The sequence below is a fragment of the Clarias gariepinus genome, chromosome 1, assembly GCF_024256425.1.
Source record: "Clarias gariepinus isolate MV-2021 ecotype Netherlands chromosome 1, CGAR_prim_01v2, whole genome shotgun sequence".
Classification (NCBI taxonomy): domain Eukaryota; kingdom Metazoa; phylum Chordata; class Actinopteri; order Siluriformes; family Clariidae; genus Clarias; species Clarias gariepinus.
In genome coordinates this window covers 10,781,752-10,795,371 of record NC_071100.1, presented here as the reverse complement: position 1 = coordinate 10,795,371, position 13,620 = coordinate 10,781,752, and the positions used below count along the sequence as shown (strand labels likewise).

Genomic DNA, 13,620 nt, shown 5'->3' with positions numbered 1-13,620 from the left:
TGCATACTTTTCATGCAAGTGTGTATGAGCTATGTAACAAAATCTGCCATGTCCAGGACCCAGACTATCAGGCATACTAATGGCAGCACATTCCCACCTGTCTGTCAATTTTCATGACTCTGAGCATGTTAAGACCCCTAAAAAGCCCCGAATGGTGGAACAAAAAAAAAAATTATATATATAATATATATAGGGAGAACTGTTTAGCTCAATAAGATCAAGAAGTGTACCAAGAAGTGTTCTTCCATACGGAAGAAAACTAATAATCTCAAGGGTCTCGGATCACAGCTGTTAATGCAATAGCTATGTCCGGGTAGCATGATCTATGCAAGCTAGTTACTTTATGCATCACACCATTAGTTAACTACTAAATAGGCTGTTAGACTTTACTGAACCCATTCAGAGAAAACGACTCGTACACTGTCATTATAAAATAAAGCACTTTTTAATGAACGAAAATAAATGTATTTAAAAAAATATATAAAATATGGAACAAAGGATTAGATAATAAAAAAAAACTGCTGCAGCAAAAGAATCTGAGTAATTGCTTAATAAAAAAAAATATTAAGGTGCACCTTAAAAAAAATGTAGAAATCCCAGTACGTAATGGCTGCGCACGTGCACAGGAGAGCACGCTAAACTTTCTCTCCTTTCTGCCATGCAGCAAAAAAATCTACACTGTAAAAAATTTCTGTAAATTTACGTAGAAATTTAACAGAAAAATGCTGCTTTAATGAAATATCAGTAGGTTGCCGTTTTTTACAGTGCATTGTGGGAAGACTTGCTCACTTTAGGTTAGTAGTCGAACAACAACAGTATGTCACTGTTATTTAAAGGTCCTACACATCATATTTTTCATTAAATGTTAATATGATCTTTAGGGTCCTAATGAAAAGTTTGTACTATACGTTAATTAAAAATTCAAAAGGATTGTGTAAAAAAAACACTACTTTTACCTGGTAAAAACTAGGTCTGTTCTCAGCAACCTGTTTCAGTACATGCTAATTTAAATGCTCATGACCTCTGCTGAGCCCGCCCCCGTTCTGTGGGGCGTGACACGTCGGGTATAGCGACGGAAGTGTAGTCCAGTGCGGGCAGTGCTTTGTGGGTAATGCAGTCCAAACTGGAAAATGCTGTAATATAAAGCCTGAGCCTGTTTTCTTCGGAACCTACGCGGAAGTTTGTACTATCGCCTGACAACGCAGAAATTAAAAGAATGGACATGCATCTACTCGATTTGTCTTTCTCATCACTGCATGTGCATGAATTAACGGGCTGTTACGCTGCCGCGAGCAACAACAACAAAAGCGGAGAAACTTACCGAGAGAGATACGGACGCGATGTGTTTACATGACTTCTTAATCTTCGACAGACATCGTTATAAACCATCTAACGTTACAAAGGTAAGCATAATATAGTTTTCCGACTACGTACACAGTTTGCAACTAGACAATCACCTCAATGCATTGTTTATTATAAACGGGCGATTAGGGATTATATAGAGACGGATGTACATAGAGAAGAAGCCATAACCATGTTCTATGAGAGTATAAGTTAACTTACACTCAGCATTCATCGTGATTATTAGAAAAGGCGATCTGCAAAGAGTCATAGTAAAATAAATTACACTCACCGAGCCTGGTGAAGATGAAGCAGGAACACGAAGCGTTAGTACAGATTCATTTTTTAGGAGCAGCTTCCTAGTAAAACCTGCTTTATATTGACCCGCGTTTATAAAGCAGTCCGGTAAAAAATGATTATCGCAAACATAAACGCATTTAGGTAAATCGGCGGGGACGTTAGCTTTAAAAACTAAATTCAGCCACTGCCTCCTCAGTGGCTCAGATACCTAACCCTAGGTAGGTACCCTAGGTCACTAACCCTAGGTAGTGAATGACGACTGCTGTGTTCGCTATTACACCCAACAACTGTACACAACACTCGCTTAGGCAACATTTTGCTCCAGCGGCGAAAAACAATGGCCGACAGCTTCTTCTCACTCGGGGCGGGTCTTTGCTAAAACACCAGTGTCAATCAACTTGTGTAGGAGCGGCCTCTGTCGGTTTGGCGTCACATCGACAGGCTTTTGCGATTGGCCTGATTTCAGAAGGGAGATGTTACTGTAATAAACGAAAAAAAAACCACTGGGCAGCTCTTTATCATCGTAGAGTGGTTGTGTACGCACTCTCCTATCACACAGTTCAGTCCAAACAGCTTAAAATAGTGCATGTAGTGCTGTATGACCCATTTAACGGTATTATATCATATTTTTTTTATTTGTGCGACGTGTATTATCACCACGAGGTAATTAGAGTGCACCTTTATCTATGTTTGTCATATCTTTAAAAATATTACAGAGGGTTTTTTATAATTATTTCTAAAGTATTTCTAAAAATAACATTATAAAAACATGTGGGTAACGGATCAATTAAAACAGAGACCATCGTAGCTGGGTGCCACGGACGGATGCCGGAAGTATGTTTAGGCTACACACAGAAAACAAAAATCTGGCGCGACACGGAGCTGCAGAACTTCCATACTGCATTACATTTTCCATCGTGTTGCTAACAGGTAAGAGTTCGCTTTTATTCAAACTGTTCATTTGACGAAAAATCTGTAAGTTCAACTCTGAAATTCGATTTTCGTATTATTTTTAAATTCATCGGTTCAATACACCATATTTTACTCACTGTTTTATTGGTGTTACAGACGATTTCTAAAATTCATGCGGTAACATTAAAGATTCGGTGAAGCCGTTGTAATTAACTTAATTACATGCAGTTAGCAGCTTGAAACTTTCCCAAACTGACTGGGTAAGTTAACGTTAATGTTCAAATACAAGATACCCAAATACTTCAAATTCATAATTCAAATACAAGATATTTACCATTAGGAAAACATTCATCTTGATGTGCCTCATTCTGGCCACTGTATAAAAAAGTTTGATTAAAGTGTACTTTTTTAAACTGAAGAAAATATTTGATGTGATGCCTGAATGAGTTTGTGCTGTTTAGTTTGCATATCATAACCTTAGTGGCTTGTTGGCTAAAATATTAAAAACTGCAAGGTTAGTTGTCTGGGAAGATATGAATATTATATGATTTTGTCAGGGCTTGCATAATTTGTTAGCTTTGTTAGCTTTCCAAGGATGATAGTTTATAACATAATCTGTACACTCCTTTAAGGTCCAAGTGATACTCAAGGGCAGTGGATGAAACAATGGATGATCAGCTTGGAGGGCAGAATAATCTGTGAGGGTGTGCAACCAACCTTTCTGTCTGGACTTGCTGCTTTGTTTTCACTGTATTACATCTTTAACCTGCAATATCAAGAGGAAGCAGCATCCACATTGGAATTCCTTCAAAGGTAAATTAATTTTTATCTTACAATAATATGGTAATAATAGTATTTTAAAAAGTAAAGTTAAAGTTTCTGGGTCTTTAAAAGTTTAAGCTGTAAGTTTGGTAACACTTCATAACATTAGCTAATGTATTAAATAACAAGCTTTACAGTACTGTGTAAATCTTTTAAATCTTGTTTTATTATTAAAGTTTTAAGACTTTTAAGTTTGATGACAGAAAGTCTTCCCTTATTATTTTTTTAGACGATTTGTTGGAATAAATCCGGAAAAAGGGACCAAGGCTGCAAAAGGAAAGTGACATCTAAAAAGACTGGGAAAACTGTTTAAAAGAAGACCATGACAGTCAATCTGAAAGTGTCAAATCTTTTAAAAAGATTGATGGACTTTGAGTGGCACTTTATTTAAAATGTTTTTTGTTTTACAGTGGTTTGTATATACTGTTATTTTTTTTTTTTTTGTATTCTACTTTTTATATCCAGAAAGGGCTTGTGTTTGATAAAGCCTTGTGTTGATTTATTTATTTTCATTATTTTTTTTTCGGAAGCTTGATTTGAAGCTTGTTTATTATTTAATGTCAAGTTGAGGCATTTTGAAATTGTGTTTGTTTTCTTAAGCCATCTTTGTATTTCTCCATGTTATGGGCGCTTATTTGTTGCACCATAGTTTATGCACTCAAAAATATGATGGCTTGCATTTTTCACATTTCTTTTTGGCACAACAAACAGCTTAACAATTAATATAATGTTAAATGGAAAAAAAAAAGGACTAAAACAGTAAGTTGGCATTATTTATTTTGTTTTCCACAAATATAAAATGCAGGGTATAATAGCATTTGCAATTTAGAATAATTGGGCTGTGATTAAAATGTATATTAACAGCTATATACTGCTAAATAACAGTTGTATGCTGTAGCTAACAAAACAGTATCTTGCTGTTAATTTTAATAACAGTAACCCACTGTTTTTTAACAGTGCAATGCTGGCAACCACAGCTGCCAGTAGATTACCGTTTTTTTACAGCATTTTTTTACAGTGTTGGTATTCAAATAAAATTGTGGAAAAATTCCATAATGCTGCTTTCAGATTTTTTTTTAATAAATTGATTTTAAATAATGTGATAACTGTTTGGTGCAGGCTCTAAGGACTGGATCTGAAACGCCCTTTGGTCCTTTTGCCTTATCAATGTTCACCGTCTTGAAGGCACCATTAGCACTGTTATCTGCATGCCTGAAACGAAAGTAGAAAGTGTTTATTTGTCAACCAGAGACATGTCCACATACAGCATTCTGGATGGCGTTTAATAGTCTGGTGTATAGATCTACAGTTTCTTATTCTGAATTTGGGCGTTATGCTATATTTACAGTATATCTTTGGACAGTGAACAGAAGGATCGTAACAAACGCCAAGTCATTATTTAAATTTTATATATACACACTGTATATATTACAAAAAAACACACTATTATGTGCTGGACATGTTTTGTAACAGTTCTCAACTTTTTTTATATACTGTAATATAATTTTTTTTTTTTACTCATTTTTTATTTGTTGAATTTGTGTCCTGAGTTTCTGTGAACACCTTCAGACATTTCTAATAAAATAAATACAGTCAGGAAATCTTGTAGTCAATTGAAACTCTAAGGACCTCTTCTTGACTTCCTATTTCATCTATAAGCTGTTTATCTGCTCAGGTTCTTGTATAATGTGGAATTTTGTCAACACCGTCAGATGTTAACACCAACAGGAAATTAATTTGACGGTGGTGACTTGTTGTGTAGCAGTGACAAATACATCCAATGTATTTTTTTTAGTACTCAAAATACTTTTTACATTTTCTTCAGCAAAACTTTAGTTTTTGTTTATTTCCTTTTAATATTAATTTATTTAGTTTGATTCATTTCTTTAAAAGAGCACACACATATACATGCTCATTCACACACTATGGGCAATTTGGTAGTGGCAAGTAACCTAATCTTCATGTCTGGACTGTGGGAGGAACCTGAAGTACCCAGAGGAAACCCACAAACCACAGGGAGAAGATGCAAACTCCATGCACACAGACCCCGAGGCGGGAATTGAACCCGGACCCTGAAGGTGCAGGGCCACAGTGGTAACCAACAAGCCACTGTGCCGCCCAATTCACAATTCAGTGGTTTTAAAAATATGAATGAAAAGAGTTTGATGATAAAACGTTGTTACATTAAAAATGTTTTGAAGATGTGAAAATTGATTCCAAAGTGTTATATACTGCATAAATCTATACAATGCAATTTAATAGTTTAGTATCTATAAAACCTTTTATATCCTTAAAATTATTTTTCTCTTATAACTTACTAGAGGTAAACCACGGCTCCACCTCCATACATAAGGTTTACCCGCAGCTCTGCCAGCGTACATTAGGTTTACCCGCAGCTTCGCCCGCATGCAGATCCTGACGCTTACATGCTACTTTTTTTTTTTATATACCAGGTTCTGGTGAAGGAATTATAGTTTATAAGTCTATTCATATTAGTTATTTATTATAGTTTAGAAACTATTATTAATAATATAGCATATAAGGTCAACATTATGCATTTCCCTGCATTGCCCACAGCAACCAAACATCCAGCTAGAAAAATGTTACCAATTGATATGGACCAATTGCATGTATAAATTATATATTAAATTATAAATCCTCTATTTGGTTGATAACTTTTGGTTGACATAAAGAAAGAGTGGAAGAGAGCAGGAGGAACACTGCAGAAAGTGAGAATAAAAATGTCGTGTTATACATAGCCAAGTGGACAACAACTTTCCAAAATGAGTAAAAGTATAAAATAGTTTTTATCTTGTTTTGCTGTCAAACTTTTCATCTGTAAAACATTTATTGAATTACCAGTAAACTGTTATACTGGCTGCACCCTTAGTCCAGCATCTCCCGTGAAGAGATTATTTTTTATCACATGAATATCTATAGTACACCCAATCACTTCACGGATGACAAACTTAATACTCCTTCGTAGGCATACTAGGTAGGCGGCCTCTACTTATGTAGGTGTATGAAGGGGCAGTTAATATACATTGACATTATACATTGTGTGACTGTGACCATACCTAACTGCCATCTCTCCTCTTCTTCTCTTCCCCCCCTCTTTCTCTTTCCTCTCTCCTCCTGTCTCCCCCTTTCACTCTTTCTCTCTCTCTCTGTCGAGCTACACATGTCGTTCCTGAGCTGCCAGTGATCCAGACTCCCTCTGCCCTCCGGACCTGTCTGACCCATCCTGGTGCCCCGCTTCTGGTTGAAGATCTCGTCACATGGATGCCCCGTGTGTCTCTCTGGGATGCGTCTGGTGTCTGGGAATGATTCTCTCTACCTAGAAGATGGTTCTGGCCTTGACTGGTGTTGGCAACTGTTTCTCTGGGGACTTGACAGTTCGATAGTTCAGGACTGGAACTTCTTACAAGTCTACCTGGGTCTTCAATAACTACCTGGACTCCATATTAACATCAATTAACATCAGCTATTATAGCTGAACTGCCTCCCACCCTACACACTGTATAAATGCAGATCATTTACTGCTTTCTGTTTCACCCAAATGAGGATGGGTTCCCTGTTGAGTCTGGTTCCTCTCAAGGTTTCTTCCTATTACCATCTCAGGGAGTTTTTCCTTGCCACTGTCGCCCTCGGCTTGCTCACCAGGGACAAACTGACCATTTTGATTCATACAAATTCACATTTCATACAAACGTAAATAATTCTTTTGACTGTGTAAAGCTGCTTTGCGGCAATGAAAATTGCTAAAAGCGCTATAGAAATAAAATTGAATTGAATTGAATTGAATTAAAGAGGCATTGCCATGCTAGAACACGTTTTTGGGCCTGGATTCAACAGTACACATAGACTTTTAGACAACTGTGTGCTAAGCGCTTCAGGAAGACCCACTGTTACAGTGAGGTGTCCATATACTTTTGCAATAGTGTTAATAATGGTTTATATATTTATTTCATATGACAGTGGTAATGCAAAACTATAGTAATAAAACCTGAGTAACATACTGCTTCACTTCTTGTTATTTTCCATCAAATCACCAACATGAGAAAGTCCATGGTTTCTCAGTAAATAAGTAAAGATTACAGTAAAGGGTGTGGTTTGTTATACTTTTGCCCTGCTGTAATTCTCAATCAAGCAAGAATGCTGCAAGATTAGACACATGTTAAACACAAGATAAAGTGAATGTGTGCACATTCGTATTAACTATGTAATGTTTTTTTTTCTAACATGTGCATCTGTGAAGTAAAACCATTACCAGAATAATTAAAAAGGTTTATTGTAGGTTTCTTGGTGATTATGCCATTTACTGATACAATCAAACTGAGAGAGATTTCAGATATCAGAGATTTTGTGGCCTCGGAGGTTAGGTAGCAAACATCTATCAGCTCTGCTCAATAATAAAGAAAGAGAAAAATTAAGCATATACTTCATGTAAACTTTAAAACAACTGTATTTATCACTTTCATTTATGCTCAAGGCCAAAGACTAATGCATTGTGAGCGTTCAAAAATGTATAAAATACAGTGCATCCGGAAAGTATTCACAGCGCATCACTTTTTCCACATTTTGTTATGTCACATTCTACACACAACACCCCATAATGACAACATGGAAAAAGTTTACTTGAGATTTTTGCAAATTTATTTAAAAAAATAATAAATTGAGAAAGCACATGTACATAAGTATTCACAGCCTTTGCAAAATTGAGCTCAGGCGCATCCTGTTTCCTCTGATCATCCTTGAGATGTTTTTGCACCTTAATTGGAGTCCACGTGCGGTACATTCAGTTGGTTGGACATGATTTGGAAAGGCACACACCTGTCTATATACAGTAAGGTCCCACAGTTGACAGTTCATGTCAGAGCACAAACCAAGCATGAAGTCACAGGAATTGTCTGTAAACCTCCGAGACGGGATTGAATCAAGGCACAATCTGGGGAAGGTTACAGAAAAAATTTGGCAGGCTGCCATGTGCCTTTAACTAAGGAGTGGCTTCCGATTGACTCCAATTAAGCTGCAGAAACATCTCAAGGATGATCAGGGGAAACAGGATGCGCCTGAGCTCAATTTTGAGCTTTATCGCTGTAAATACTTATGTACATGTGCTTTCTCATTTTTTTTTTTTTATAAATTTGAAAAAATTTCAAGTAAACTTTTTTTCATGTTGTCATTATGGGGTGTTGTGTGTAGAATTCTGAGGGAAAAAATTCTTTAATCCATTTTAGAATAAGGCTGTGACATAACAAAATGTGGAAAAAGTGATGCGCTGTGAATACTTTCCGGATGCACTCTACATAATTTTTGTTTGGCCCTAAGCTTTTGCAGTGAAAGAATATATACCATGTTCATCCTTTTACATATAAAAGTTGTCGATTTGTGTACAAGTAACTCAAGATACACACATTGTCTATGGGAAGCTGTTTTATTCACAATGTCTGGTTGTGACTTACTACAGCTACTTCTCCATCTTCTGAACTACATTATAATTTTATTAGACCACAGATTTGTCTGCTTTGATTAAGTGCTGCCAGCAGCTACTAAAGTAAAATAACTGATGGACTATTAACCTTTTGAAAGGCCATAAATGACTCACTACAAAACTACAATCAAATCACAAGTTTGCTATATTTTATGTTAACTCATCCAACATATTATTGGTACTAAAATGCTACTTAATTTACCACAAACACAACAGCAAGCTAATTTATCCATTCTGACTAACAGTGGAAGATGAGGTACAGAGGATCATAGCTTTTTTGCATTTGACATAAAATATTGGTCTTTGTCGGTGCAAACCCCTACATGAGGTTACCAAGACATTTTCAAGGCATTGGGACTCCAACAAACCACAGTGAGATCCATTATTCACAAATGAAAAAACTTGAAACAGCAGTGAACCTTCCCAGGAGTATCTGGCCTATCAATATTACTCCAAGAGCACAACAACGACTAGAGTTCGTTTAGAGTTACCAGCTTCAGAAATCACCAGCACCTCAGATTAGAGCTGTTATGAAGGCTTTACAGAGCAGACACATCTCAATATCAACTGTTCAAAGCAATTTCCATCAGGAAAGCCCCTGGAATTAGAGGATTCGTTCAAACTTTTGACTGGAAGTATAAGTGTGCTGTTATGACAGTGAATGCAGAGAATTCAAATTATTTGCCTCCATTCGCAAGAACATTGATAAATAAATATAAAAATATATCAGCTTTGAATTGTTCAGTGGGTATCAAATTCATTTTACTTCATGGGCCACATACACACCAATTCAATCTCAATTAGCACAATTTTTTACTAGGACATGACTTTACATTCAAACTGACATCTCAACTAGACGAGTTCCTTTTTTGTGTGTGAACATGATAGTGTGTATGTGTGTGTGCACGCCCTGGGATATTTATGATGGTGGGTTTGTGTGATAAACACAGGAAATTCTTCTCGTCTCACACTAACACTGTGCTTGCATGCACATGAGAAATGCGGATGTGGTGAAGATAAAAGAATTACATTTTGTTGCTTTGCAGCCTGAAATAAAAGAAGACCCAGTTTTTTTTTTGTTTTCAATCAATTGTATTTACTGCAACTTTTAACATCCAAACAAAAGATGTAACACCAACATGTCAGAAACAAATAAAAAATCACTCCTGGAAAGCATCATCCCATCCTTAAAATGACTTGTAAACTCAATCAGGTAAAGCTACTGTACAGTAATTACTTTCTCAATGGCTACAAAGCTTTGCACATCTGAGCTTTGCAATATTTGCTCACTCTTCTTTGCAGAACTGCTCAAGTTTATTTAAAAATGATGGTGGCCATTTGTGGATGGCAGTCTTCAAGTCATTTCAATGGAGTTTAAGTCTGGGCTCTGACTGGGCCATGCAAGGACATTCAGCTTTTTCTCCTTCAACCCCTGTGTGGTCAGTTTTGCTGTGAGCTTTGCGTCACTGTCATTACCTTCCACTTCTTAATAATAGACTTCACTGTGCTTTTAGGGTGTGATAAAGCAGTGATAGTTTTTTTTTGTATCCAGCTCCTGATTTGTGCCTGTCCAAAACTTAATCAAAGAGATCTATCGACAGTATAGTCGATTCTGTACTTCTGTTGCACTCAGAGATTGAAACGCTTCAGCTATTCATGCTAAATTAACCCAAATGATCACAGCTAATCACAGTTGAAAGTCAAAGGAAGGGTGATCCTTTTCCATATGTGTAATTCCTTTTTTCCCCTGATATGTTGATGTTATATCTTTCACTTGTTGATCTTTCACTTGGATGTTAAAAGTTGCACTAAGTAAATACAGCTGGATGAAACAAAAACTGTGTAATTTAATTTATACAGCAAAACACAAATCTTACTTTAGTATGGATAGAGAGCTTACTATTTACATCTATAAACTCATAACGATGAGTCAGTACAGCAATTTCTAATCTCAAGGAGAATACTACGATCATTGGTGTCAAAAGCTGCAATACGGTCAATTAACACAAGCAAGGAGACACGATTCTAATCAGAGGACAGTAAGAGTCATTTATTACTTAAACTAGCATTGTTTCTGTGCTATGATAAGGCCTAACTCCTTAATGATACTTTTTATGAAGGTTATACTCGTTTAGATTTAAGCATAGCTGCTGCACTACTACATTTTGTACCATCTTGGAGATAAAAGGGAGATTTGATATGGGCTTATATTTGGACAGCTGATGGAAGGAGTACTTTAAAGAGTTGATGAATGAGAAAACGTTGGTCCTGATGACATACCTGTGGAGGTATGGAAGTGCTTAGGAGAGGTGACTGTAGAGTTTCTGACTAGTTTGTTTAACAAGATCTTGGAGAGTGAAAGGAATCCAGAGGAATAAATTACAGACCGATTTCAAACCTTCCCTTTATATCAAAAATATTAGAAAAAGCAGTATCAGCTCAAATATGCACATTCTTGCAGGAAAACAACATCCTCGAAGAATTTCAGTCAGGTTTCAGGCCCCATCATAGTACAGAAATAAACTACTAGCTCAACAGTAAAAGACCTGGGCGTAATATTAGACAGTAACTTGTCCTTTGAAAATCATATTTCCAATATCACAAAAACAGCCTTTTTTCATCTTAGAAATATCGCCAAACTTAGGAGTATCCTATCTGTATCTGATGCAGAAAAGCTAGTTCATGCATTCATGACCTCCAGACTGGACTATTGTAATGCATTACTAGGTGGTTGTCCTGCATCCTCAATAAACAAGCTTCAGTTAGTCCAAAATGCAGCCGCCAGGGTTCTCACTAGATCCAGAAAATATGATCATATAACACCTATATTATCATCCCTGCACTGGCTACCTGTTCAGTTTAGAGTTAATTACAAAATAGTATTACTTACATACAAGGCTTTAAATGGTTTAGCTCCCACATACCTAACCAGTCTTCTGATACGCTATAATCCACCACGCTCCTTAAGATCACAAAACTCCGGACTTCTGGTAGTTCCCAGAATTTTTTTATCTACAAAAGGGGGTAGGGCATTTTTATATTTAGCTCCAAAACTTTGGAATAGCCTTCCAGACAGTGTTCGGGGCTCAGACACAGTTTCCCAGTTTAAAAGTATACTCAAGACGCATCTCTTTAATCTGGCATACACGTAACTCATCCCATAACCTCATACTCCAGTAGACCTATCCTGAATGGCAACTACGCTAATTCTTTCCATCTGTTCTGTACTTTTCTACCCATCCTGAGACATCTGGAGATTGTGCCAGCTTCAGTAAACAAAGGCCAACCCTGCGAGGATCCTGAGGCATCCAGTGAAGGACCAGCTCCAGCTGAATTCTGCCTTATTATGATTGGAGCTACACATCCTGCTCCTGTGCTCCCAGTGACCCAGACCCCATCTGCCCTCTGCACCTACTGACTCATCCCTATGCTGAACTGGACTTCATGTTAATTTAAAGAATTTCTGTTATATTGTACTTTCAGCTGCATAACACACATGATGTTATATCATCTCTATCTGTTATCACCCAAATAAGGATGGGTTCCCTGTTGAGTCTGGTTCCTCTCAAGGTTTCTTCCTATTACCATCTCAGGGAGTTTTTCCTTGCCACTGTCGCCGTCAGCCTTGGCTTGCTCATCAGAGAAATTTCATTCATTCATCTCGTTATTATCTAGACACATTTTTCTCACACATACACAATTTATATATATAATATATATATATTTTTTTATTGAAATTGCCCAGACCCATGTTAGATTGAGGTGGTTTGGACATGTTCAGAGGAGAGGCTGTGAATATATCGGTAGAAGGATGCTAAGGTTGGAACTGCCAGCCAGGAGGTCTAGAGGAAGACCAAAGAGGAGATTTATGGATGCAGTGAGAGAGGACATGAAGTTAGTTGGTGTGAGAGAAAAGGATGCAGGGGATAGGGTTAGATGGAGGCAGATGATTTGCTGTGGCGACCCCTGAAAGGGAACAGCTGAAAGACAAAGAAGACAAAGATTTGGACAGCTGACAGGGGACACGGTCAGGTTTCGTATTTAGGAGTTTAATAACCACCAGTTCAGAAGATATACTGTGGAAATGTAGTTATTGCTGAACGAAGAATTGAGTATTTGTAAACAAGGTTCAGTTATTTATGGCATTGGCTGTTTGAATGAATGCGCAGCTACAGGATCTACTGTAGTACACAAGTTTATAACTACGTTCAAGAGATTAATGAAATTAGTTCAGTCTCCTGAAAGAGACTAAAATATTTTAAGTGCTGATCTGATGATGTTTATTATTCAATCTTTGTTTCTTGTTTTAAATTTAAAAATAAGAATTTTTGCCTGATAATGTAAATTCTGTTGTTTAAAAAATCATGATCTCCTCCCTCCTACAGTACATGTTATTGGCATGCTCTGTGCAGTAACTAACATGAATGTACGTTTAATCCGGAAGCACGGCAGTGTATGTACATTGTTACTGAAACAAATTTGAGATGAGATAATGATCTGAAATAAATTCAGACAATGTCAGCATGTTTCTATATTTAATCTAAACATAATATTAAATCTAGAGGATGTTCAGCTTCATGAGATAAAAAATACCAGAAATTCTGGAGACTTTATCAATTTAAAGTACAGTTGTAAAATAGAATTCATGTGGATGCCCTTGCAGAATACTACATCTTACCTGTAGATTTGCTGAAATATTCACACAACAGATGCCACTGTGAAGCATGGCAGAGATATGACTGCACCCTCAA

General features: G+C 36.8%; 1 long non-coding RNA gene across 1 annotated transcript; it reads left to right on the top strand.

Annotated features, from left to right (window-relative positions):
* The first annotated feature begins 2,531 nt into the window (after positions 1-2,531).
* Positions 2,532-4,013, top strand: LOC128518753 (uncharacterized). The gene is made up of 3 exons (XR_008357775.1): positions 2,532-2,571; positions 3,186-3,366; positions 3,605-4,013. It is a non-coding gene; the product is annotated as an uncharacterized LOC128518753 (long non-coding RNA).
* The last annotated feature ends 9,607 nt before the right edge of the window (positions 4,014-13,620 follow it).